General features: G+C 46.6%; 3 pseudogenes; 1 reads left to right on the forward strand and 2 right to left on the reverse strand.

Moving 5' to 3' along the window:
• Positions 1–9,378, forward strand: LOC142576763 (uncharacterized; annotated as a pseudogene).
• LOC142575067 (uncharacterized) lies at positions 7,441–8,235 on the reverse strand (annotated as a pseudogene).
• Positions 9,379–21,213: 11,835 nt separating the features above from the next.
• Positions 21,214–23,153, reverse strand: LOC142574449 (uncharacterized; annotated as a pseudogene).
• Between the last annotated feature and the right edge of the window lie 2,379 nt (positions 23,154–25,532).

Genomic DNA, 25,532 nt, shown 5'->3' on the forward strand with positions numbered 1-25,532 from the left:
TTGCCTAAGAGTGAAGCGTCACAATATAGTATTTTTTTTTACAAGCAGAGCGGTGTTTTTATTTGCTGGTTTCCCTTCATTAGGAAATTGCTGGAAAGGCGGACCAGCGCACAGGAATTGTAGTGACGAATCCACAATCTGTTTAATTGTTGCACTTTGAACAATCATGCTTCTACAAAGTCCACAGCAGAAAAACAGCCTGATGCCGAGTACCTCTGTGCCACGAAGCAATCAAGAGGCGATTGCCTAATACGGACGAGATCGAGTGCATGAACCCACATATTAATAGCATAGGCGTTTTACTAACTGTGCAATATTTTCAACACTTCTTTGCCTGCCATTTCATGTGGCATATCTTTTCTGGTCACAAATGTGTACAGCGAATCTATTTGCATGATTGACTCCAGGCCCGTGGGACAGTTCACTTGCATTTGATGCTGAGTATCTTACATGTATCCATAACCTGCAGATATGCACATCAGATCCCTACGAGCATTTTCGAGATTCAATTATTTTGGACAACACGCACATACACAATACTGACATAATCTCAAACACTACTAAGCAGCTGGGACACATTTTTGTTGAGTACACCACATTGGCAGCAGTAGCAGCAGTGTGCATCTCAGCGCTCTAAGCCCAACCCTCTGTACTTTTGCAGACTGCACTCAGGTGTGACGTCGGCAGTTCTACGCTGGGATCTTCAAGTATCAAACAAGAAAGATCACGGAGCGCCTATCTGCAGTGAATCTTCGCCGTATCAGCCACTGCTGGCGCTGTCATCTACCAGGAGGCTATAAGACTGATCCCCGAAAGCACGCCCATCACATTGGCAGCAGTAGCAGTAGTGTGCATCTGAGCGCTCTAAGCCCGAACCTCTGTACTTTTGCAGACTGCACTCAGGTGTGACGTCGGCATTTCTACGCTGGGATCTTCAAGTATCAAACAAGAAAGATCACGGAGCGCCTATCTGCAGTGAATCTTCGCCGTATCAGCCACTGCTGGCGCTGTCATCTACCTGGAGGCTATAAGACTGATCCCCGAAAGCACGCCCATCACATTGGCAGTGATAGCAGCAGTGTGCATCTCAGCGCTATGAGCCCGAACCTCCGTACTTTTGCAGACTGCACTCAGGTGTGACGTCGGCATTTCTACGCTGGGATCTTCAAGTATCAAACAAGAAAGATCACGGAGCGCCTATCTGCAGTGAATCTTCGCCGTATCAGCCGCTGCTGGCGCTGTCATCTACCAGGAGGCTATAAGACTGATCCCCGAAAGCACGCCCATCACATTGGCAGCAGTCGCAGTAGTGTGCATCTGTGCGCTCTAAGCCCGAACCTCCGTACTTTTGCAGGTTAGTAAATGCAATATTATCTTTGCGTAGGTTTTACTTTTACTTGTGATATTACTGCTGCTGCTGCTGCTACTGCCACAGTGTAATATGTCTCCGAGAGGGCAGTGCAAAGTATGTGAAAAAGAGTGCGATGATTCAGAGAAATCAATGACATGCAGTGAATATGGTTGCACGTACCATACCGTGAAGTGTGCTGGCGTTTCCGACACCACAATCACATTAAAGGGTGAAGCGTATCACAGAGCATGGCCATGCACAACATGCCTACGCTCTACGTCGCGTTCACAGCTGACAGAAAAGATGGTCAAGCAACCTGACGCGCAAGAAGATGTACGCGTGCGGTTGAAGACTATTAATGACAAGCTGGGCCAATTGCTATTCCTAAAGGAACCTGTTGAGACCTTGGAAGATGCTGTTCACTTCATGAGCGAGCAGTACGATCAGCTTCTAGCACGCACGGAAAAAAATGAACGCGATGTCGCGGATATCAAAGGAAGGTTGCTAAAGCTTGAAGAACGGGTGGAGATCACACAGCTTAAGGCCGAGGTTGACTCCTTGGAATGGCAGAGCCGTAAACTAAAACGCAAACTTACAATGAGAATATATTGGAAAAAATAAATGTGCTAGCAGGAAAGGCCGAGCTCCCACAACTTTTGCAACATGATATTGTGGCGATCCATCGACTGCCCGCTAAAAAAGGAAAAAAAAAGAAACGCCAGGTGTGATTTGTCGCTTTGCCAAACAAATGAAGCGGGACGAATGGTGGCAAAACCGGAAGAAGTTGAGCAGTGTAGATGATAAGCGTTTTTTGCAAGAAAACATAACTAAACGAACTCGTGCACTTCTTTTTGCGGTGAAAAACTGGGCAAAGATAAACGGTGTCAAGTACGTCTGGCATCACAGAGGACGAGTCCTCGTGCGCAAAACTGACGGCGAGAATGCGGTGGCCGTTTCAGGTTCTTGCGACTTGAGTAAACTAAGATAAGGAGCACGGCAGTTTCTGAGACGACTAAATGATAATCATGGATAACGCCGACGGGGAACGTTACGTACTGCCGCATGGCTTTGAAAGGCACCTGGGACCAGTATATATGAAATCACTGAAGTGTTTTCATCTAAACATACGGTCAGTCAAGCATAAAGTACTCGAACTTACTCTTTTTTTCTAGCAGCTTGATCATGTGTTTGACGTGCTGATGCTTATAGAAACGTGGAGAACAAATGACTCAAATGTTTTCCGTCTTCCTTATTATCAAACTTTCTATGCTAACCGGACCAGTGGTCGCGGTGGTGGTGTATGCATCTTGGTAAAAAATACTTTCTTGTGTTACTTCAGACGTTCTGCGTAAGCACAAGTGACTGTGAGTTTATTTCGTTGCAATTGCAAAAGATTGTAATAGCTGTTGCCTATTGACCTCCGAACGGAATGATGAGACCATTTTTAGAATATTTGGAAGTTTTTTTTTTGCGTTTGTAAACGATTATCATTTCGATCTCATTTTTGGTGGTGATGTGAATATTAACATGTTGAGCAGTGATCCGTCAAAGGTTAAGCTGGATGTTCTATTAAAATCAAATGGCCTTACAAATGTTATTAATCTTCCAACAAGAGTGACACTAAATACGTCAACATTGATTGATATTTTTGTTACAAATGTAATGCCGGAGAGAATCAGAGCCGGAGTTATCGCGGCGGAGTTGAGTGATCATTTGCCTATTTTTTATGCTGTAGTAAAAAGGTGAACATGAAACAAAATTTGCCTGCAAATTTAATACAGCGTATTACGCCGCAAAATCTTTCCTCATTTGTAGACAAACTTTCGTTGGTAGCGTGGGGCACTGTGTATAATATTACAGATGCTTGTGCAGCTCACGAAGAATTCCTTAAAATCCTTAAACCTATATATACAGAGAGCTTTCCTTTTGTACGCTTAAAACAAAAGAGAAAAATTCGTAAGCCCTGGATAACCTCCGACTTGGCAGTGAAAATTCGGGAGAAAAATACAATGTTTAGCAAATTTATTAAGAACAGAGATCCAGACGCACTGAAGAAGTTTTAAACTTTCCGTAACAGTTTAGACAAAGAGTTAAAAAGTGCAAGAAAACAACATCTTAATAACTTATTTACTTCCCTTTCTGGCTGCTCAAATGCTCTCTGGAAGAAGCTGAACTCAGTGTTACAATTTAATGTTGAAAACCAATCAGTTCGTGAAATAAAATACAATGGCACCGAGTTGTCAGGGAAGGCCTTAGCCAATGCTTTCAATTAGCATATTGTGAACACAGCGGGTCAAATGGCACCAACGAGTGATTTTAAAAATGTTTACTACAATAACAGTTGGGTGTTCCTTGACCATGTCACTAAAGCTGAAGTGACAAAGGTAATAACAAGCCTAAATAACAGCAGTGCGTTGGATGTTGACGGGATGCAAGCGAAGCCTTTGAAACAGGCTGCCTCTTTGCTTGCTCCGTGCATACGGTACATATTTAACTTATGCCTCGAACAAGCGATATTTCCACCCCAAATGCAAATTGCTCGTGTTAAGGTTTAGTGTTCGCGTAGACCGGGATGCGGTCTAATTGATTTAGATTGGAGTGACACGGTGATACGCACTCATTGCTCAAGCTCCCATGCTTTATTCCAGGTGGCCAACCGAGTACTGACATTTGGCTAAATGCTGTTAATAGACACTACATTACCCTCCATAAATACTTCCTCCTTGGGGAAAATGAAATGAATGCGGACACAATGTGATTAGGGAAACCATAAACGGAAAACAGTTCACTGCTGAAAAGTCGTGAATGTCTCCTACGAACAAACAGTCACAATGTCAGGTTGCGAAATCGGAAAGATGGCGTGGAGGCTTTCTGTTTCTCTTTGGGTAGCGCTCTCTTGGAGAACTCTGGTGCAATGTAGGTGGTGCAGGATCTGGCACTGAGGTGGGTAGAGGATATATGATGTCATCACAGTCAAATGATGTTTTGGCTGGTGCTTGTTTAAGGCCAGAGGCATCTTTGAAAAAACTTGAGTTGCGCGTTATTACTCTATTTCCTCTCGATGCCTTGATTTGTGATCCATGAATGCTGACAATGGTATAAGGGTTCGGATCATAGTACGAAGTGAACTTGTCGTGTCTGTCTTGCTTGCACAAGACTCGCTGACCGACACAGAAGCGATGTGGTTGAGCATGCCTTCGTGCATCAGCATGTTGTTTGTTGTATGCCCTTTTCTCGCGCACAGTTGTTTTGAACTTTGTTATGTCTTCCGTTTCCGAAGCAGCTTCAACATAGCAAGGCAGAAGATTTCTCATCGGTCTGCCAAACAGCAGTTCATACGGTGATCGTCCTGTAGTTAAGTGTTTTGAAGACCTGTATGACATCAGGAAAGTGTCGAGCTCTACTTTCCAATCTATGTTCTCAAGCTGACTAGTGTGAACATGCTTTTTCAATGTTCTCATGAACCGCTCAGCTTCGCCATTAGCTTGAGGCCACAAAGGCGTGATCCGATGATGCCGAATTCTTTTGCGAATGTAGCAAACTCTTTGCCTTGGAATGGTGGTCCATTGTCACTTTTTGCCTGTGCAGGGATCCCAAACTGGGAAAACACTTGTCGTAGTGAGGGAAGCACATTGTTTGCACTTTTGGAGTGTATGACACCACCATAGCGTACTTCCCATCTGGGAAGGGACCACAAAAGCCGACTGATACTTCTTCCCAGGGACCACTGGGTAGTTCCGTCATGGCAAGTGGTTCTTGCTTTGCTTGGGGAACAGCTGCTTGACATGGTAGGCAGCTTTTAATCAAAGCGTGCACGAGCTTATGCATGCCTGGGAACCACACTTTTTCTCTTAACATTTGTTTTGCTTTCACAATCCTTTGATGGCCCTTGTGGGCAAGCAGCGCTGCTTGTTTCTGCAGAGTAGCGGGAAGAACTAGGCGTGTTCCTCGAAGGACGATGCCCTCGGGCGTTGTTGTTAGTTTTGTTTTTATAGGTGCAAATGGCTTCAGTTCAGCTGAGACCCAGCTGGTGAGTGTGGGGTGCTGGATAGCACTGATAAGTGACTGTAGCTGCTGGTCTGCTTTCGTTGCATCAGCGACTTCTTGAACCGAGAAGGCCTTTGGGATGTTGTGGCGCTGGATAAAGTTGACATACTCATTAGGTACTTTGTCGATGCGGGCACACATTTTCGTTTCAGGAACTGGATGCCTGGAAAGGCAATCGGAAGGGTTACTACTTCCTGCAGTGTGTTGTACAACAAACTTGTACTGTTGAATGCGTAGAGCAAGGCGCTCAATGCGGGCAGATGGTGATGATCTTGGGTTTCCCAGTATGCTCACTAAAGGCTTGTGGTCAGTCAGCAAAAGGAACTTTACTCCACAAAGGTAAAGACGGAAGTGCTCCATGGCCCATACAGCTGCGAGCATCTCACGTTCAATTTGGGAGTAGCGACTTTCAACTGGTGTAAGCGCTCTACTTGCATAAGCTACCACTGCAATGTCTTCACTGTCACGCTGTGTAAGGATAGCACTCAGTCCATGTGGACTTGCATCTACCACCAGTTCTGTCGGTTTGGATGGGTCAAAGTAAGCAAGGGTGGAGGCATCGGACATGGCTTGCTTTAGGCTCTCAAGAGCATTTTGCTGTCGTTTTGTCCACTCCCAGACAACATCCTTCAGTGTCAGTTCACGTAAAGGCTGTGTGAGGTCAGCAAGATTTCTCAGAAATCTGCCTGAATAGTTGATCATTCCTAGCAGGCTCTTCACTTCTTGTGGTGATTCCGGTGTTTTAATTTGTAGGAAGGCTGCTATCTTTTTAGGATCAGGACGAACGCCATCAGCTGAAAAATTAAGTCCAAAGAAGTTCAGTTCACGTTGATGAAAGTGATACTTCTTTTCATTCAGTGTCAATCCAGCTTCTTGGAGTCGCTGCAGAACGGCTTCCAAGGACAATTCGTGCTCCTGTTTTGTTTGCCCAAAAACAAGAATATCATCACTAACATTCAGGACATTGGGGATGCCATTGAGCACTTGGCGTATGGTGTTCTGAAAGATTTCAGTCGCACTGCTGATGCCGAAGTTCAGTCGTTTGTAGCGAAACAAGCCAACATGTGTTGAGAACGTGGTGAGTTGCCTTGAGGAAGGGTCAAGTTCCAACTGATGATATCCATTCTTCAAGTCAAGATTGGAGAACATTGTTGCTCCATTTAAGGCAACAATGATGTCATCCACTGTTGGGCACAAATGTCGTTCCCGTTGAATGGCAGTGTTCACAACACGCATGTCAATGCAGATTCGAATTTCATCAGGCTGATGCGGTTTAGGCACAATAACCACAGGGGACACCCACGGTGTAGGTCCTATGACTGGCTCAATGATGTCTTCTGACAGGAGGCGTTCAAGTTCTTTCTCTGTGGCGTCACGTAAGGCAAACGGAATACGCCTGTGTGGTTGTGCAACCGGTGGGACAGTGTCGTCCACAAAAGGATGAATGTGGTGGTTTTTGAGTTTTCCAACTCCACTAAACAACTTGGGGATTGCTTCCACGATTGACTTGTCACCTTGATGCTCATTAACTTGGTATGTGATCTGGACAAGCCCCAGGTTGGATGCTGCTGTGAAGCTTAAGAGTGGTGCACAGTTTCCTCGAATGACAAAGATGTCTTCTTCAATGCAGTTATCTTTGTATCTCATTGTGACAGAGACTTTGCCTAGAAGTTCAAGCGGAGATGTTGCTTTGTATGGGAACACTCTGACGGATGTTTCCTGAAGTTTCACCTTTAGCCGATAGCTCTCAGTCATTTTCGCCAACAATTGACACTGTTGCACCTGTGTCGATTATGAAAGTGACCGGCACATTGTTGACAGTGACAATAACTTTTGGAGATGGGCCTGTCTGAGGTGAGGTCATGGCAACGAAAACATACTCGTCACTGCTTGAACTGGTGTCACGGGTAGCAGCACATTCTTTGGTGCTAGAACTCTTCTTACTGCAGACTGTCTGATTCCTGTTTGGACCATTGTCACAGTCCACTGCTTGTACCATTTGTCTCGTTGAACGACAAAATCGTGCAAAGTGACCAACCTTGTTACATGCCTTGCATGTCTTGCCCCATGCAGCACAACTTGATCGTCCGCCTTGGTGAGGCCACTTGGCACCGCAGTTGCGACAATCTGCTGATGAGACACGAGGTCGTTGCGGTGCATAGGTTTGTCGTGGCATCTGTCGGCTGTTTCTTTGGTGTTGGCCATGGTGCTGTCCTTCCTTGTGCACTGCGAGCACCGCCGCATTGCTATCGACGTTCTTTTCGATTTTGGATACATCCCGTTCAACATCCTCGAGCATTCTTCCTTGTTTAAGTAAGTCTGGTAAAGTGAGGGAATGAAGCATTGCGTATTTGCGAAGGCGAGACGATGTTGTGGCGAGGATTATTTGGTTCTGGACTTCAGCGTCGACGTTCTCGAAGTTACAGTGGCGAGAGAGCTGCCGGAGGCGCGCGTAGAAGGCGTCCAGTGGCTCACCAGCGTTTTGCTGGGCTTGGCGAAATTTGTAGATCGCAAATGTCGAGTTCACTCGCGGGACGAAGTATGCACTCAGTTTCGCTCGTGCGGCATCGTATTCCGGCGTCGATGGGCTCTGCGTGGTCTGGGTCGTGCTTGTAGCTGTTGTAGCTTGTGTAGGGCAGTCGGGGAGGGAGCGAAATATGTCGTAGACTTCCTCGCCGACGTAGTGCAGGAGGAGCGCTTTCTTGCGTGCATCTGCCGTGATATCTGCCGAGAAAGTTCTCGAACCTTTCTATCCACTTGGTCCATTCGTGACCAGTATTGTTGGCGTCTGTGGCGCGAAGGTCGAAACTTGGGAAGTGAAGGAGCGCGTATGCCATGGCTGCGATTGCCGGTTGCCGCTTGCTGCTGAGGGATGATACGACGGAATGACTTGGTTTGGCACTCACATGGGACCAAATAACACTTCTGACACCATTTTAGTGTTCGCGTAGATCGGGATGCGGTCTGATTGATTTAGATTGGAGTGACACGGTGATACGCACTCATTGCTCAAGCTCCCATGCTTTATTCCAGGTTGCCAACCGAGTACTCACATTTGGCTAAATGCTGTTAATAGACACTACATAAGGTACTCTATAGGAAGGGTGACAAAAACGATATGGGCAATTATCGGCCTGTTTCTATATTGCCCGTGTTTTCAAAGGCCTTTGAAAAGGTAATCCTGTAGAGACTGAAAAAATTCGAACAGAAACACATCTTAATTGACTGCCAGTATGGTTTCCGTGAAGGCTTGAGCACTGAATCGGCACTTCTTGCTCAACAAGAGTATATATTAGATCAAATTGAAAAAGAAAATGTAATACTGGGCATCTTTATAGATTTTCAAGGGCCTTTGACCTTATTAATCATGAACTGCTCATTAGGAAGCTAGAACGACACGGTATGCGAGGTGTTGCTGCTTCTCTAATCCATTCATATTTAAGAAATAACAACAAATTGTAGACATAGAAGGCTTTCACTCGGATCCCATGTTATAACACCAGGTCCCCGGAATACTGGCATGTGCCGCATGTGCGTTCAACCTATGGCAACCAAATGACTCGTTACACTCTCCCCACTCTGCTGTATAATCTCAGATTTGCGTCCATCGATGTACCAAATTGTTCTGGCAGAGATCTGTATAATTTCTATTGCCCCAAGAATTGGGATTAACCATGTACCCAATGTTTTTATTTTTAAGAGTTTTGTGTATCTATATATCTATATTGTTTGTTTTTCCCGAGCTGTTTCATGTATGAAGCAAATTGTTTAAGTGAGATCTATGTAGTTTCCTTTCTCCATTTTCGTATTTCCTCTTTCCTCTCATTTTCTTCTTTTTTTTCCCCGCTCCTTGCTGTATGCCGCCTTTTGGACCTTCTTGTTATTAGGACCAGTCAAGTTGCTTTTGTAGCAACTTTTTTCCTAATGCCTTGGCACTTTGTACTACTTGTTTTTACGAATAAAGGTATATGATTATTATATATTATCATTATCCATTAGCAGTTTCTTGCGGCGTGCATCAAGGCAGCATCTTGCGACCATTTCTTTTCAATCTCTATCTAAATGACATTGTAAGTATGTATCCAGAAGTAAAATTCGTCATTTACGCAGTTGATACGAGTATATTTTTGTCAGCAAAAGAAACCAACCAAATATTTCGCAATGCCAACGAAATCATGGTTAAACTTGAAAAGTGGACAGAAGAAAATGCCTTAAAAATAAATGTACAGAAAACAAAGGCAGTTTTATTTCACGCTAGAAACAAGAAGATAACATTAAATCAAAGGGTTCTGCTGAACTCAACTCCAATTGAAATAGTACCTTCTATTAAAACACTGGGTGTTGTCTTCCACAATACCTTGTCTCAGGACGAGCACATAGATCAGTTAGCAACAAAACTCTCCCAAGTAATTGGCCTCATATATCGGAACGCAAGCATACTACCACGCAGTGTAATGATGCTAATTTACAATACTTTATTTTGTTCCAGACTTAATTATTGTCACCTAGTTTGGGCCTCTACGACGCAAACCAATCTGCAAAAAATCCATGTTTTGCAAAAAAAGTTTCTGCGAGTTATTGCGGATGTACCCAGGTATTATCTACCTGAGCCCTTATTTCGCAGCTACAGCATAATGCCAGTAACAAATATTTATGATTATTGCCTGTACAAGCGATATAAAGAAGAGATAAAAAATAATGCCTGTTTATTGCGTCAATTAGCGAAGTTGAAATATCACTCTACTACATATAATACGCGAAATTTCTAAATAATGGCAATATATACTTGTAGGACAACATATGGCTTACAAATGTTAAAAAACCGGCTGCCAAGGTTATTGAATACACTACAGAAACAAAATATAGAGCCCGACAAAATTACTTTTGCGGACCTTCGAAAACAGAAGAAAAAAACAAAAAGGGAAACAAGAATAGTATAGTTAGTGTATAATTTTGCTGCGCTTTCACTGCGGAGTTATCTGCGCTTTCTGCGGTGCATTTTGTGTGCGCTGGTCTCTGGTGGCGTTCTAGTATGGACAAACAGTGTCTTGAAAGCTGAATGTTTGTACTTCATAACCTGTAATTTGTATGACGATGTCTGAATATGGAATGAATTTCATCTTTATGTATGCATGAATTTCAGGGAGTGCTGACTGTAACTCATATATATTATATTATTTGCTGACTGCTACGTGAAGTTGCCAATGCGGGGGCCTGCGGCCTTGTCAAGCTACAATGCGACAGCTTTTTCTGTAGGCCTCCGGCATCATGTATCTCGGATGCAAATAAAGTTATTATTATTATTATTATTATTATTATTATTATTATTATTATTATTATTATACTCGCAGGTAAATTAAGTAGATCATGTGGACAGCTCCAGCTCATTTTCCTTAAATCAGTGTGTACGAGGGGTACGCAAAAATAATTTTTTTTTCTCGCGCACCGATTGTTTTGCTGTATAGGCGCCGTGCACGCCGACGGACGAGCCACTGGTGGCGGCCTTGTGCAGAATACGCGAGAGAGGAGCCTGGCGCGCGCCGTAGTTTGTTGTGTCGTTGATCGTGCTTCTCTATCTTATTCACGTTTTCAGAGCAAGATAGGCAACACCATTAGCACGTGTGGGGTAGCCAAAGCTTGAGGGAATGTCGAAGAAGAATTGTTGCAGGGTGGGGGGCTCAAATACCGGTGAAAACGGGCCAGGGATACGGTTCCAATAATTCCCGGCAAAGCCTCATCAGCGGGAGCAACGGTAGCAAAAATGGATCGTCGCTTCGAAGGGAAATTTCTTGTTCTCATCCTTTCCTTTGTCTCGTCGGTGTTTCTTTCCCCTCGATCATAGTTAAACGCGTGAGCAACGAAGTTCGTCTGCAGCGCAGCATGAGGTTTAAAGGCATTTCGCTAAAGTTCGGAATGCTGTTTACCGCTTATATTGTTTTTCGCTTCTTTACCGCGTTGCGCTAGCTAGGCAGCACGGCTGCACGAGCGCATTGCGTTGTATGTTAAAGCTACTGAAGTTTGCAAGAACTGATATGGTTGGTTTCATGTGGCGCAGTAAATCCTCGCACCAGCTGTCGCGCACTTCATGTTTTTACATCTATTTTATGCGTGGTTTTGCACATGTTTAACTGTTGCTAGTTGCTCCATGCATAACTTTTGTCGATTCTTTTGAGCTGCGAAGTTTTCACCCTGCCTTGTTTGTAAAGGGTATAAATCACGCTGTGTCTTATCGGAATGATACCAAGGAAGTGCTTCTTTAACAGCTTTATTCTTTTCGCCCGAGGGCATTTTAGCTACTGTTTGCGTTTTTGGAAATGTGTTTAGAAAATAGGTAGTTCAGGGCGAGAATTGCTAATAGCTGCTGCATATGGTATTTTTGTTCCATTTCTCGCTGGAAAGTTCGCGTCCCGTTTGGGAAGTCATCACACCTCGATGCTGCCTGAGCAAACTTAACACGCCGAGTGATTTGTTTGTTGCACAACGTAGTCCCTTCTTGCATGTGAGTTTTGTACTCAACTGAATTCTTTCTTGTACTTACGCTGCAGACGACTAAAGCGGGCCTTGCCGCCAGCGCTCATCTACTTTGACTGGCGCTGCTCTGCCTTTAAATATATCATGTGGCACCTCTCTCTAGTAATATAATAAAAGTACTGAAACGTTTGTCAGTCTTTAGCTTTGTACGTTTCCAAGCAGCTCCCTCTGGGAAATTAAAATTGCACAAACTGCAGCGGGAACGGTAGTTCATCGGCGTATGCAGCAGAATTGCACCGGCGATACAGCATTAACACGCGCTTTTATTAACCCGTGTGTTTGGTGACTTCGTTGGCTAGTCTACGCGTTTCCATCAATAAATTGGCAATTACTCTTCTTGAGGCGACTTCGACTGCACTTATTCGGCGATGTCACATGTATTCATCGGCACAAAAATCACAACGGCATATGCAGAGATTGCACCGTGCGGATTTGTTTGATATAAGTCTGCACTAACGACGGGTGCTTATTATTCAGGTACAGAAGCAGCATTGCGGCAAGGGTAGAATAAAAAAAAACCATCGAGAGATCGCATCACTCAACAAAATTTATCGGCTAGTGAACATGAGCTCCACGTCATGTAAATGGGGTTCATGGCATTTGTCTGCGGGACCCACCTTGCACGTATGTGGGCCATGTCGTCCCAAACACCGGTAACATCGTGTTCATACCCGCTCGCACAGAGGTCAGCATCTTCCCTACAGCTGTCACCGCAGAAGAAGCAGCCTGGCACCCGAACAAAGGAGAAATCGCAGCGCGAACTTCAGCCATCCTTGCTGCAAAGGGTTCTCGTCTGCTACTGCTCCCGCGTGTACTGTTGGAAGCGTCCGCTAGGTGGCTTTCAGTGGCGCCTCTATAGGCGGTGCACGAGGCGCATAAGCAAGAGGACCCACCACGTCAGTGTAACATATGTTGTACATCACACTAATATGTGCTTTAATTTACCAAGTCAGATGAGTTACTTTCATGGCTCATTCAGTCAAATCACACTGCAAGCTGCATTCGTCAATCTTCTATTGGATTTTGCAAATGTGTAATGAAACATGATGCCCTGTTACGCAGATATGCAACGGCAAGCCCTTCTGTGTGTTCCAAAGGTAAAATTTAAGCTTTAAATTAAAGAAGGCGTTTCTAGTCAGAAGCAACAGACAAAAATGGTGAATGTATAGTATCAGAAGCCCAAGGTACCGAATTTATGAGAAGTGTCGAATAATTTTAAGGAACGAATGGTATTTGAAAATGCAAGACTCTTTAGTGGAGGTGAAGCAAGTCAATATAGGTAGAATACTCTGCAAAACTATGCGAGTACTGGGATGGCAAACAACGGGTCAGGAAACGCGTTGTTTTTCTGCAATACAAAAGCTGATAATTGTCATTACATGAGTCACTCTAGCATATGAGACTGCTTCTTGATAAATTCAGAAACAAACAACAAAACAAGCCACGCAAAAAAATTAATGATGCTCTCTCCACACTGGGATAAATGAAAAGAAACGGATCACATCTAATGTGGACATATCAGGTGTCTTGTGAAACACGAAAGCAAAAATTCACTTTCGAGCTATGGCACTTGCCGCATAGATGTGGGGGGCCTTGCACTAATAGTGATAGTTACCACTGCATTTAGAAATTGAAAGCATTCATGCAGACAAGGATGTTTCTTTATATTTTTGGCTACCACTTCAAATGCTCCACCAAGTGTTACAATGCTGCACGCAGCCATACTAAGGATCTCACAGCAACACCTGCAGGTAAAAAAGCAAAACCAGTCAAAGCGCTGGTGTATTCTGGACACCATCTTTGAAAACTTTTAGACAAGAACAGTGCAAGAAGCAGGCATAAGAACTGCCTTTATTTCCATAATTACCCATTTGGGAAATGGCCTTTTCTTTTGGCTTAGACAATGCCTACGCCTAGCCAGAGCAGCTCCCTCATGCAGATTCCGCAAGCCACGGGCGTCTTGTGCTGTAGCTTGAGGAATAGTAGCGGCGCCTGGTGGCGGCGCGCGAAACGTTATCTGGGTAGTACCAGCTTGGGTAGTATTCAGTCCTGGCTGTGGCGAAGTACGTTTCTAGCCCGAGTTTGGCGTCGATTCGCACTTTCTTCTGCCCTATTGCGATTGCGAAAAGGCTCGCCACTTCTCACAGACCACGCCGACCACGCTGCGAGCTAGCCGCAGCCTACAGTTTAACGAAAATGGACTCTCCGTGGGAAGTAATGCTGCAAGCAGAAGGAATCGGCGATGCCGATCTGGAGAAACCTAGCTCAGCCTAGAAAAAGCGTCACCGTCGTTACTGCTGCATCGTGGGCTGCCACGAACAAGAAGACCCGACTCCCAACATCAGAGTTTACCGTTTTGCTTCAAGGCCTCGCGAAGCGGAGCGTGGGGCGCGCTGGATAGCTGCAGCTCGTCGCGCTGGGTAAGCGAAACTTCGCGCTATGCTGACTGCTTCGCCTGTCTTGAAGCTCGCTTGATTATCTGCGTTATAAAATTCGGTATTTTGCGCCTACAGGGCCGACGGCAGACCGACATAGCAGCAGGCATGGCTGGTGATTCACGATTTGAGACCCGGCCACAACGACAATTAACAATTCGACCGGTTCTAAGTGGTGAAGCGACCAAGTGTGCGCAAATGCTCACAAATGGTCGGGCTGATTCGGTGACGATTCACTACCCCACTACGAGCAGCACGTACAGGTCAGAGAGTTGAATGTGCTCATCTTTGACCTCAAGCCAGCACGTTGAGGCAGCGCAGCAAGGTAGTATTGATTGCAGCACATCGATGTTCGAGCGCTGTCATTAAAAGCTACATCAAGCGAGCAGCGCACGAGCTCGCGCTGCAGCGCAATTCGCGCGTACGTTACTGCGAGCTCATATGCATTGCATCAGTTATCTATCACTTGCTAAAGGGACAGATGGGCGCTACTACAGCGCACGTATAACTACTTGTCTAGCGTCATGCAGTCAACAAAGATTGCAGGAGGCCCACGATTTCGCGGCACGTCGAGAGACCGCTGCCGTCGCGGCGCGTGCGCTCAAGCAGTTCCGTACACATGATGTCTGCTTAACGCTGCTGTGAATTCACAAATAGCAAGCATTTCCTCGCCTTTGTGCGCCTAAATCTAGCAGCGTGCAAACGTTACCTGAACTTCAACTTCGTACGCGACTCGCTTCCACTTGCGATTGACACCGCGCTAAAACCTCGCCGCTTATTTCTTGAACGGCGTACGCATATTCGGCATTGCATAATTTCTTTCCTTTAAGCAGCGTGCCACCCCTGAAAAAATCTTCGGCCCCCGATATTCGCTGCAAGCCGTGGTACAACATAACCGAAAGTGGCGGGTCCATATTGTAAACGTGCTTTCCGAAGCAGACGACCGAGCTTGGTACTACCCAGTTCAGGAGAGAGGGCGCTTTTTAGCACCATTTTCGTCAGTTATATATACATCAACATCAGTTATATATAGGCTGGCGATGCAGGCGGTGAAATTAAAAATGCATTCATGGGTAGGAAGTAATAGAATACTCGGAGAACTTCAGAACGGATTCAGAAGTGGTAGGCGCTTAGATGATAGCCTGTTCGTGCTTACCCAGTGCATAGACATAGCTAAGGCGGAAAATAGACCTATGTATTTAGCCTTCCTGGACATAAGTGGTGCATATACGACAATGTGAACAGGGAACTCCTGTGGAACATATTAAAGGCTGCAGGTATCGGTCATGAGGTAATTGAATTTCTACAGGAAATATATGGAGAAAATAATGTTGAAATAACATGGGAAGGAATGAAGAGTACGACAACTGTCGAGGTTCACAAAGGATTAAGACAAGGTTGTCCTCTATCATCGCTGCTGTTCATGCTTTATATGATAAGCATAGAAAGAAGGTTACAACGAAGCAATGTAGGGTATAATCTGTCGTACAGATTAGGCGAGAAGGTTGTGGAGCAACGACTGCCGGGTTTAATGTATGCGGACGATATTGTACTGTTAGCAGATAGCCAGGGAGATTTGCAAACTCTGGTTAATTACTGTGGAGACGAAGGAGACAGGTTAGGTTTCAGTTTTAGTGCAGCTAAGTCCGGTGGGATGTTTTTCAACGATGCAACTGATCAGGAACTTACAATACAAGGCCATGAAATACCTCAAGTGGCCGAATACAAATATCTCGGGGTATGGATAAACAAAGGGCAGAAGTACACGGAAAAGCACGAACAGTCTCTCATAGCAAAAGGGCAAAGAGATGCCGGAATAATGAAACATAGGGGGGGAGGGGGGTACAACAGGTATGAGGTACTGAGAGGTATTTGGAAGGGAGTAATGGTGCCGGGGCTTACTTTCGGGAATGTGGTCCTGTGCTTAAGGGCAGAAGTTCAGTCGAGACTAGAAGTAAATCAGAGAGGCGTTGGAAGATTAGCACTAGGTGCCCACGGGAAAACCACAAACGAAGCAGTACAGGGGGACATGGGCTGGGCATAGTTCAAAGTACGGGAAGCTCACAGTAAAATCCTATACGAAAAACGTCTGAGGAAATTGGACGATAACAGGTGGGCAGCTAAGGTATTTAAATACCTGTACCGAAAGAGCGTTGACTCAAAATGGCGGAAAAGAACTAGGAAGCTAACCAGTAAGTATGCCAGACACGAGGACGAAGAAAGACAGAGCATTAAACGACAGGTTAAAAACGCGGAAGGTAAAAATTGGATAAATTCAACGGAAAAGAAGCATAGTGTGGAACTATATCGATACTGGCAACAGCAGATGGGGAAGGAAGCGTTTTATGATAACTCAAGAAGAAGTGCCCAACTCTTTGAAGCTAGATCAGGATGTCTTAGAACGCGGAGTTATAAAAAGAAATTTAACGAAGAAGAAGACACATGTACTGTGTGTGGTAAATATGTAGAAACAATGGAACACCTCATACTAAAATGTGATGGTATCAAGCCCGATGTCGATGCGGCCACAGTCACCCTTCCTGAGGCCCTAGGGTTCAGAGATAATAATAGTCGTCTAAATAAATATGCGGTGGAAATTAGCAAAAGGCGATTGGAGGATTGGTGGCTCAAAAGCAGAGAGGTGACATAAGGTTAAAATAGTAGGAAGAGGTATTTAAAGAAAATTGAGAAATTCAATAACACACAACACAGAAAAAAATAAAAATCTGAGCGTGGTGGCAACTGCCATCACCCCGTTTCAAAGGGGACGCTCCTACCTTCCATCCATTCATCCATCCATCCATTCGCAGCGCCCCCTGGGCAATTCGAGAGCCCAATGAGGCCGTGGAGGCAAATGCAGGTAAGAAGCAAGAAGCAATAGCATCGGTACCGACATTCATCTAATTTCTTTCTTTTTCGTACGTTTAGGCAGCCAGCACACTGCGGGTGTGTCACCCTATACGCCAAGGAAGCATTTGAGGGAAAGCGACAGGCAATGTGAACAGCCACTTCTACATCTTTCTCTCGGATTACTCTTACACCTCGCCACGCCAGCTCACCTGTGCAGACTCCACCAACAAAGATGCCGCGGAGGCACGTGTAGGTCAGAGGCAAGAAGCAGTGGCACTGGTGTTGACATTCACCCAATTTCTTTCTTCTTCTTACGCTGAGGCAACCAGCACACATCCAACAGACACGTTGATTGCAGGTGTGTCAGCAGACTCCTGTTGTACATATGCTCATAATAAACTTCAGTAAACTTGAACTTGATAATAAACTTGAAGGCAAATGGGACATTGATGCATTGCTTTTATGAACATTTAGTGTACAGATACCTTATATGTTATACTTTGCAGTCCGACAGAGCGTATTTTGAAGCTTCCCTCTATATTTCTCACCTTTAATTGCGTATGTGTTGTGTGGCCCTCAATGCAGTTCATGTTGTAGCAACTGCTTTGTCTTTGTATTGTATACTGACACTGAATTAAGCTTCTGATATCCACATGCGCAAAAGGCCTATACTTCTCTCACATATAGAAAATAAGGTTCTATGTAGTTCACAGTGTTACAATAAAAAATAAAAGCAAACAATCTCATCGTGGAATTGTGTGTATAACAGTAATTCCTATGACAGTTATTTACAAGTTGACAACTTGAACTGGTAAATCCGTCATGGGAAGGAATGGTATGTATGCGTATAGGAAAAAAAGGGGTATGTGTGTGTGTGTGTGTTTGTAGGGGGGGGGTATATGATTAGGGTGGTACGGAAAAACTAAAGCCCCTTGATGTTTGAAAGTAGCGACACTCTCCTCCTCACGGCGCTTTCCTCCTCGATTCTCCTCGCCCGCCGGCTGCGCACGGCACGCTATTCCTCCTGGGCTCCCGCGGACGGGCCGCACGATTCTATGGAGGCGTGTTATTTCGGGTCAGTTGCGCGCCCCAATGGGGTTGAAAATTTTGAGAAATGCTAATAACAGCATCAATAATGCTAGAGGCAACATTTATGACGAGGTTGGTTTTTTCCTAAAGCCGTATAAACGGGGTATACCGATGCAAAGGGAGCTTTTGAGGCGAGTTCTATACTCCAGACAATTTTTCCGCCGCATGATGAGATGCTTTACTTCTTGCGTCTGATGTAGTATTGCTTGTGACACATCCCTTTGTGTGTGGCTTATTAAGCGAAAGCCTTAGACCTCTGATCAAGGTCCCGTTGTGGGCTACAGAAAATATCACGTGACCGAAGGAAGGCGGGAAGCGAACCAAAGCATGTGCAGCCGCGTACAAGAGATGATTAATGATTAGCAAAGTAATGATTGATTAGGATTTTATTAAGATGAATTCGGGTGTATTAAGGAGGGTTAAGGTGGTTTAAAGTTGATGAAAGTGGATTAAGGTGCATAAAGGAGGACGAGGTTGGATTAAGTTCGATGAAGGTGGGTTAGGGTGGATGAAGGTGCGTTGAGGTGCATTAAGGACGATTATAGTGGATTAGGGTGGATTAAAGTGCATGAAGAAGGATGAGGATGGATTAAGAAGGATTAAGGTGCATGAAGGAGGATTAGGGTGGATTAATGTGGATGAGGAAGCAGTAGGGTTGGTTAAGGAGGATTAAAGTGCATTAAGGAGGGTTAGAGTAGATTAAGATTGATGAAGTTGGATTAGGGTGCATTAAGGAGGACTCTCGTGGATTATGGTGGATTAGAGTGAATGAAGGAGGATTAAGGTCGATGAATGTGGATTAATGTGCATTAGGAGGATTATGGTAGACTAATCGGTCTTAATACTCAATGAACCCTTATTCACCTTAGTGCACCCTAATCCACCTTAATGCTCCTTCATCTACGTTAATCCACCTTAATACTCCCAATCCACCTTAATACAACCTAATCAATCTATATAGCCCCTAATGCACCTTACCTACCATATACGTGCTTAATCCTCCTTTATCAACCGCGATCCATTATAATCCGCTTAATCCTCCATCATCCACCTTAATCTTGCTTAATAGTCCCAATCTACCTTAATACACCCTAATCCACCTCTATCAAACCTAATCCAGCTCTATGGTCCCTAATCCACCTTATTCGGTCTTAATCCTCCTTTAGCAACCCTAATTCACCTTAATCCAAATTAATCGACCTTAATCGTACCTTATCCACCTTAATCCCCCTAATCCTACTTTATGCACCCTAATCAGTCTTAATACCCTTTCATCAACCCTTCACCTTAATCCACCGTAATCCGCCTTAATCCTCCTCCACCCACCTTAATCTTTATTCATGCATCTTAATCCTTCTTAAGGCACTCTAATACACCTTAATCTTCTTTAATACACGCTAATCATTAATCCTCCCTAATCCATTTTATGTCAATCACTAATGATTCATTAATTAACTTGGGCAATCATTCTCTTATGCAGGGGTGGACATGATTTGGGTCACCTCTGGCCTTCCTTGGGTCACGTGACACTTCCAGCTTACAACGCGACCTTGAAACAGAGGTCTAAAGGCTTTCGCCTTAGAACTTAAAAAAAACTCAATGTTGACTAGCTAACGCTCATCACCTGCAATACCACGGGTATACTTGCCACTAATTTTTTCAGGGCGCAAAGCAGAATCTATAATGCTGCACTTCCAACTGAATAACAACGGTTAGCGACGTGCGAGGGGAATATTAAGCATATACTGAGGATAACCGCAACAAAAACGCTGGTGAGCGTTTGTGAGCGTGGTGGGCGTCGTGAGCGGAAGAATGAAAAAAAAAAAGCAGCATTACGGGATGCTTTGCTACGAGCTATAAGTAAGAAGCCTCAGCTCGCAAACAACGCTGTTCTTTGTCGGAACAAAGTTCTTTCGGCCAATGTCATGCAGCCACTGCTTCCTGCGCAAGCCGTCACGCTTTCCTTGTGGTATCATAAAAACGGCATAACCATCTTCAGGCTTCTTGCTGCAGTTATATGCGCAACAGCCCGGCATAGCGCTGGCACATAGAGCAGGAAACACGGCGTGCAACGTTCGCTACGCCGAGCTAAAGCGCCAAGCCAGCCGTGCTCAGGAGGAAAATGGCGCGAACGAAAAAGAAAAACACAAGCAAAACTCAAGATCCGCGCGTTTCCAAGGGCAACGGCAGGGAGACCAATCGTCGTGCAGAAAAACGGGGGCGAAACTGGTTACCGCGGGGGAACGCGCAAGGGGCGAGAAGGAGGCGAGGAGGTCGCGCGGCGGCGGCAGAGTTCAAACAGTGTCGCTACTTTCAAATCATCAAGGGACTTTAGGAAAAACGTACCTACACCGCCCTCTAGACCCATTGCTTTAAGGTACCGTAACAAAGCGTATGATGCATAACGTTCATACAACTAACTCTGATATTATTGCACACGCCCGGCGACGCGAGCTACGTGTGCCATGACTCGCATTCGCGACTGCACCGAATGCCCTCCATATTATTCTGGTTAATAGTGCTCAGTGCACCGAGGCAAAAGAAAAATCGTGGGCGCAGGTACCTTTAAAGTATCTCGATCTTGCGAGGCACCGCTGCGCGGGCCAGGGGAGCTGTCCGGGCGAACACTCCCTGGCACACACCTGCCTCGGTGGCCCCAACCTACGTACTGTTGCAAATGGGTCGCAAGCCCCAAGGGTAGCGTTGGCCTGGCGACCTGGGGCACAGATGGAAGCATCCGAAGGTCCTGGCAAATGATGAGTCGACTGCTAAAAGAACAGCTTGTTCTCGCATCGCAAAAGAGCGGCCGGTCAGGTCGACCGAAGTGGAGACACGGGAGACCACGTTACTCGACGGAAGAAATCGAAGCCTCTCTCGGCGTCCGGGGGCAGCTGCTTTTATACTCTCGGAGTCGAGGGCAAGAAGGAACGGCTTGAAAGAGGAACACGTGACGGCGGCGCCCGGACACGTTGTGACAAGAAGTGACGTATACGCCGGGCCGGCGCCGGTCAGACCTCCTCGCTTCACAGTTGGGGAGCTCCTCTCCCCGGATGGATGAAAAACGTTTATTCAACGGATTGAGAGTTTGCAGGCCAAACATGGCCCTTTACATAGGTGGAGTCCTTAGTCTGGGACCCCACTGGACGAAGCTGCTACCCGCGCCCGTTGGACTAGAGCCCTTTGGGACTCCAGCGCCGAGCAATTGAATAGGGCTGCCTCCCATGCCTCTAGTGGGGGAAGGGTTGGGGGGAAGGGATGGATTCTTCTGACATGCCCACACCATGTGAAAGTTATCGCAGACTTCCCCACAGTGAGGGCATCGCCCATCAACTTTTAGGTCAAAATGTTTTGCTATTGCAGGACACAACAGGGTGTTTGTCTGCAGGCGCCGCAGTGTTCGTTCATCGGCCTTACTTAGGCCCTTAGCAGGGACCGGGAAAAGCCGATGATGTTCGCAATAGTCTGCCAGAATTTCCCTGAACCGCAGAGGCGGTTGTCTAATCTCTGAGCCGGAAGAGTCTGGTTGAGGTGCCCGGTGGGTAAGCGCTCGGGCGGCCGCGTCCGCAGCCTCGTTACTTCTAAGGCCCTGGTGGCCCGGAGTCCAAATAATGCGTTTGGGTGAGGGGTCCGATTCCCTCACGGCTCGCTGTAAAATGCGGTAGGCTAAAGGTCATACCTCGCCCGCCAGGTAGTGCTCACAGGCTCTGCGCGAATCTGTGATGATTACCTTCGAATTCGGGTCCGAGGCGGCAAGTGCTATAGCAACCTCCTCGGCCTGCGCGGAGTAGAAAGCGCGGTAGGAAAGTCCGTTAACTCGTTGGTCCTGGTGAACTACGGCAGCCGTGTAGAATCCAGTGGGCGACGGCCCTGCCACATCAACGTAGTATACACCCTGCTTTAATCCATATTGGTGTTCGAGAGCCCGAGCGCGCGCCTTTTGTCTGCCTTCATGTGTCTGCGTGTCCATGTTGCGCGGGAGTGGAGGGACCCAGAGCTTGTGACGCCAGAGCTCCGGAAGCCTGCATGTCTCCTCTGGAATGCACTCGTGTTGTATGTGCAAGCGGTCTAGCAAGTGGCGCCCGGACACCGTCTGCGAGAGTCGCGTGTATTGGTTCACAAGATGGGCCTCCTTTAACTGCTGGTAGGAGTTAAGCACACCTAGAGCCAACAACTTAGCGTTGCAGGTAGCCACCGGGAGGTCCAAAGCTCGCTTTGTAACCTTCCTTATGAGGGCGTCGATGCGTTCATCGTGTTTCTTTGTAGTTCGAAGGTAGGGTACGGAGTATAGGATCCTGCTGGTTACGAAGGCATGGGCGAGCCGAAGCGCGTCCCTGCCCCGCAACCCGCCGCGTTTGTTGGAAACGCGGTGGATCATACGTCCGACCTGTTCGCCTATGCGTTTGAGTTTGTCGATAGTGGATTCCGGGCTGAGTCTGTGACGGATGAACAGACCCAGGATCCGTATCTCCTCGACCTCTCTAATAGGACCTCCCAAGAGAAAGAGACGCAAACTCGTGTTGTCTTTGGGATTGGTTTTAATGTGAAGAAGTTCCGATTTCGCAGAAGCGCATTGGAGACCACAGTGGATAGCATAGCTATCGACGATGGAGGCGGCCCGCTGGAGGCGGTCCTCCATTTCCCCAACGCTCCTTTCGGAAGTCCAAATTGTTATGTCATCCGCGTAAAGTGCGTGTTGGATGCCTTCCACCCGGGCCAATTGTTGTGGAAGCTGCATCATGGCAATGTTGAAAAGGAGTGGCGACAAGACCGCTCCTTGGGGAGTGCCCCGTGTGCCCATGGTGTATGGGCCATATTCCTCGTCCTCGATCTTAAGGAGGGCCTGACGCTTCGAGAGGAAATCTCTGATGTAGGCGAATGCCTTGTGCCCGCAATCCGTAGTGCTCAGGTTTGCCAGGATGCTGCGGTGACGAACGTTGTCAAAGGCTCCCCTAAGATCGAGGGCAAGGATGGCCTTGTCGTTGTGGCGCATGGCTGTGGGTCGTATTATGTCGCGATGTAGTTGGAGGAGGACGTCCTGTGCAGACATATGCGGGCGGAAACCAAACATGGTGTCTGCAAAGGGGCCCTTAGCCTCCATGTACGGAGAGAGGCGATACCGAACCATCTTCTCCATAAGTTTGCCAGCACACGAAGTCAGTGAGATGGGCCTTAAGTTGTCGGTATTTACGGTCTTGCCTGGATTAGGGGTGAAAGTGACCAAGGAGGTCTTCCAATCAGGAGGGAGTGGACGCCCGTCCCAGATCTGATTAATGTACTCTAGCAAGTGAAGGCAGGCCGAGTCCGGAAGATTCGCCAATAGTTTCACTGTTATGCGATCACGGCCCGGAGCCGTACCTCTGCGCATCTTAGCTAAAGCGGCCCTAAGGTCGTGGAATGTAAAAGGGGCATCAAGATCTGGATTAGGCTTGCCCGCGTACTCGTATTCGGGCCCAATCGGGTCCTCTATGCGACAGAGATACCTGTCGCATAGCGTGTCCGCGAGTTGAGCTATCGTGCCTTGGTACCCGTGCAAAGCTCTCAGAAGTTGGCGTTGCGTCTCCCCTCTCGTATGAGTGGGGTCAATGAGGTTGCGAAAGAGACGCCACGTCCCTCTCGAGCTCATTTGACGCGCTGCCAAATTGCACTTTTCCGTCCAATTCGAGTCCGTGAGCTGGGCAGCATACGCTGCGGCTTGCTCCGTGAGTTCGGTAATGCGAGCCTTAAGCTTCCGATTCAGCTTTTGCTTCTTCCACCAAACGGTGGAACTGTGTCCTTGTCAATTGTGCGCGCAAAATATTTTACCATGAAAAGATTCAAGACACTCTACAGGCCGCAGCAGACGCTGTCGTGGCTCATGCCGTGGCTATGAATCTCACATGCTCCCCTAAAATATCCGAGCTACTTCTTCTGCCATCCCACCGGGGGGCCGGAAAGCACATGTCTAGTACACAGGTCATCCTAAACCACATCCCCGTTACTAGAGTGGACAGGCTCCGGGTGCTCGGTTTACACATTCAAAGCAGCCGGCTCAACACATATACCCTACATACACTCCACAACACAGTCGATCACACCCTGCGCCTTCTAGGGCGAGTCTCCAATAAACATGGCGGACTAAAGGAGGCCGACCTTCTCCGATTGATTCAGGCCTTCGTTATCAGTAAGATTACATTCGCAACACCATATCTACATTTCCTCAAATCAGAATCAGATAAGATCGACACTCTTTTACGCAAAATACATAAATTCGCTCTGGGGGTCCCAATACGTACCTACACTGAAAGGCTAATGCTTACTGGAACTTTCAACACACTTACTGAACTCACAGAAGCCCACCTCACATCCCAATATAGCAGACTTTCTAACACCGTAACAGGTCGACGCATTCTACAAACTCTTTCTATCACTCCGGCACCCATCACCAAGACTAAATACACCATTCCACATCACATAAACGAGAACGTCTGCATCCCCCCACTTCCTAAAAACATGCACCCTGTGCATCACAATTCAGCGCAGGAGGCAGCGAGCAAAGGCTCTCCAAAAACAATTCTCCACCTCTAAAGACGTGCTCTATGTTAATGCCGGCGAATATGGGAACAGAAATCATTACGCAATATCAGTAATTAACTCTCATGGCCAGGTCGCTGCGGCCGCCTCCATTCCTGGCTCTTCCTCGGAGGAGGCCGAGGAAGCGGCCATTGCCCTGGCCCTCACAATCCCAAATTCATCACTTATCGTTAGCGACTCCAAAGCAGCCATACATAACTTTGGAGCGGGTAGGGTCTCTAGGCCAGCCCTTTCTCTCCTCTTGGCCCATCCTTTCCATAAAACTGTGGCATTAATCTGGACTCCCGCGCATGCGGGCCTTGCCGGAAACGAGGCGGCTCATGCCAGTGCCCGAGGATTTACAGTTCGGGCTCAGGCATCAGATGTATCAGACCTCGCCACGGAGGAGGCGCCGTTTACAGCGCGGGATCGACTTATTACTTACCACGACATCTGCACACACTACCGATTAGACCACTTAACCTTTCCGCCACTCATGGGCTAATCCCCGCGTAGGTGTGAAGTTCTGTGGGGACAACTGCAGACTCGCACCTTTCGGTCCCCTTACCTCCTCCACCGCATTCATCCCGCAATTTACCTTTTTCCCTCTTGTAAATTCTGTGTCTCTCCCAAAGCAGACTTAAACCACATCATGTAGGGGTGTCCTAAGCACCCCCTTC

The sequence above is a fragment of the Dermacentor variabilis genome, chromosome 3 (genome assembly GCF_050947875.1).
Source record: "Dermacentor variabilis isolate Ectoservices chromosome 3, ASM5094787v1, whole genome shotgun sequence".
Classification (NCBI taxonomy): Eukaryota; Metazoa; Arthropoda; class Arachnida; order Ixodida; family Ixodidae; genus Dermacentor; species Dermacentor variabilis.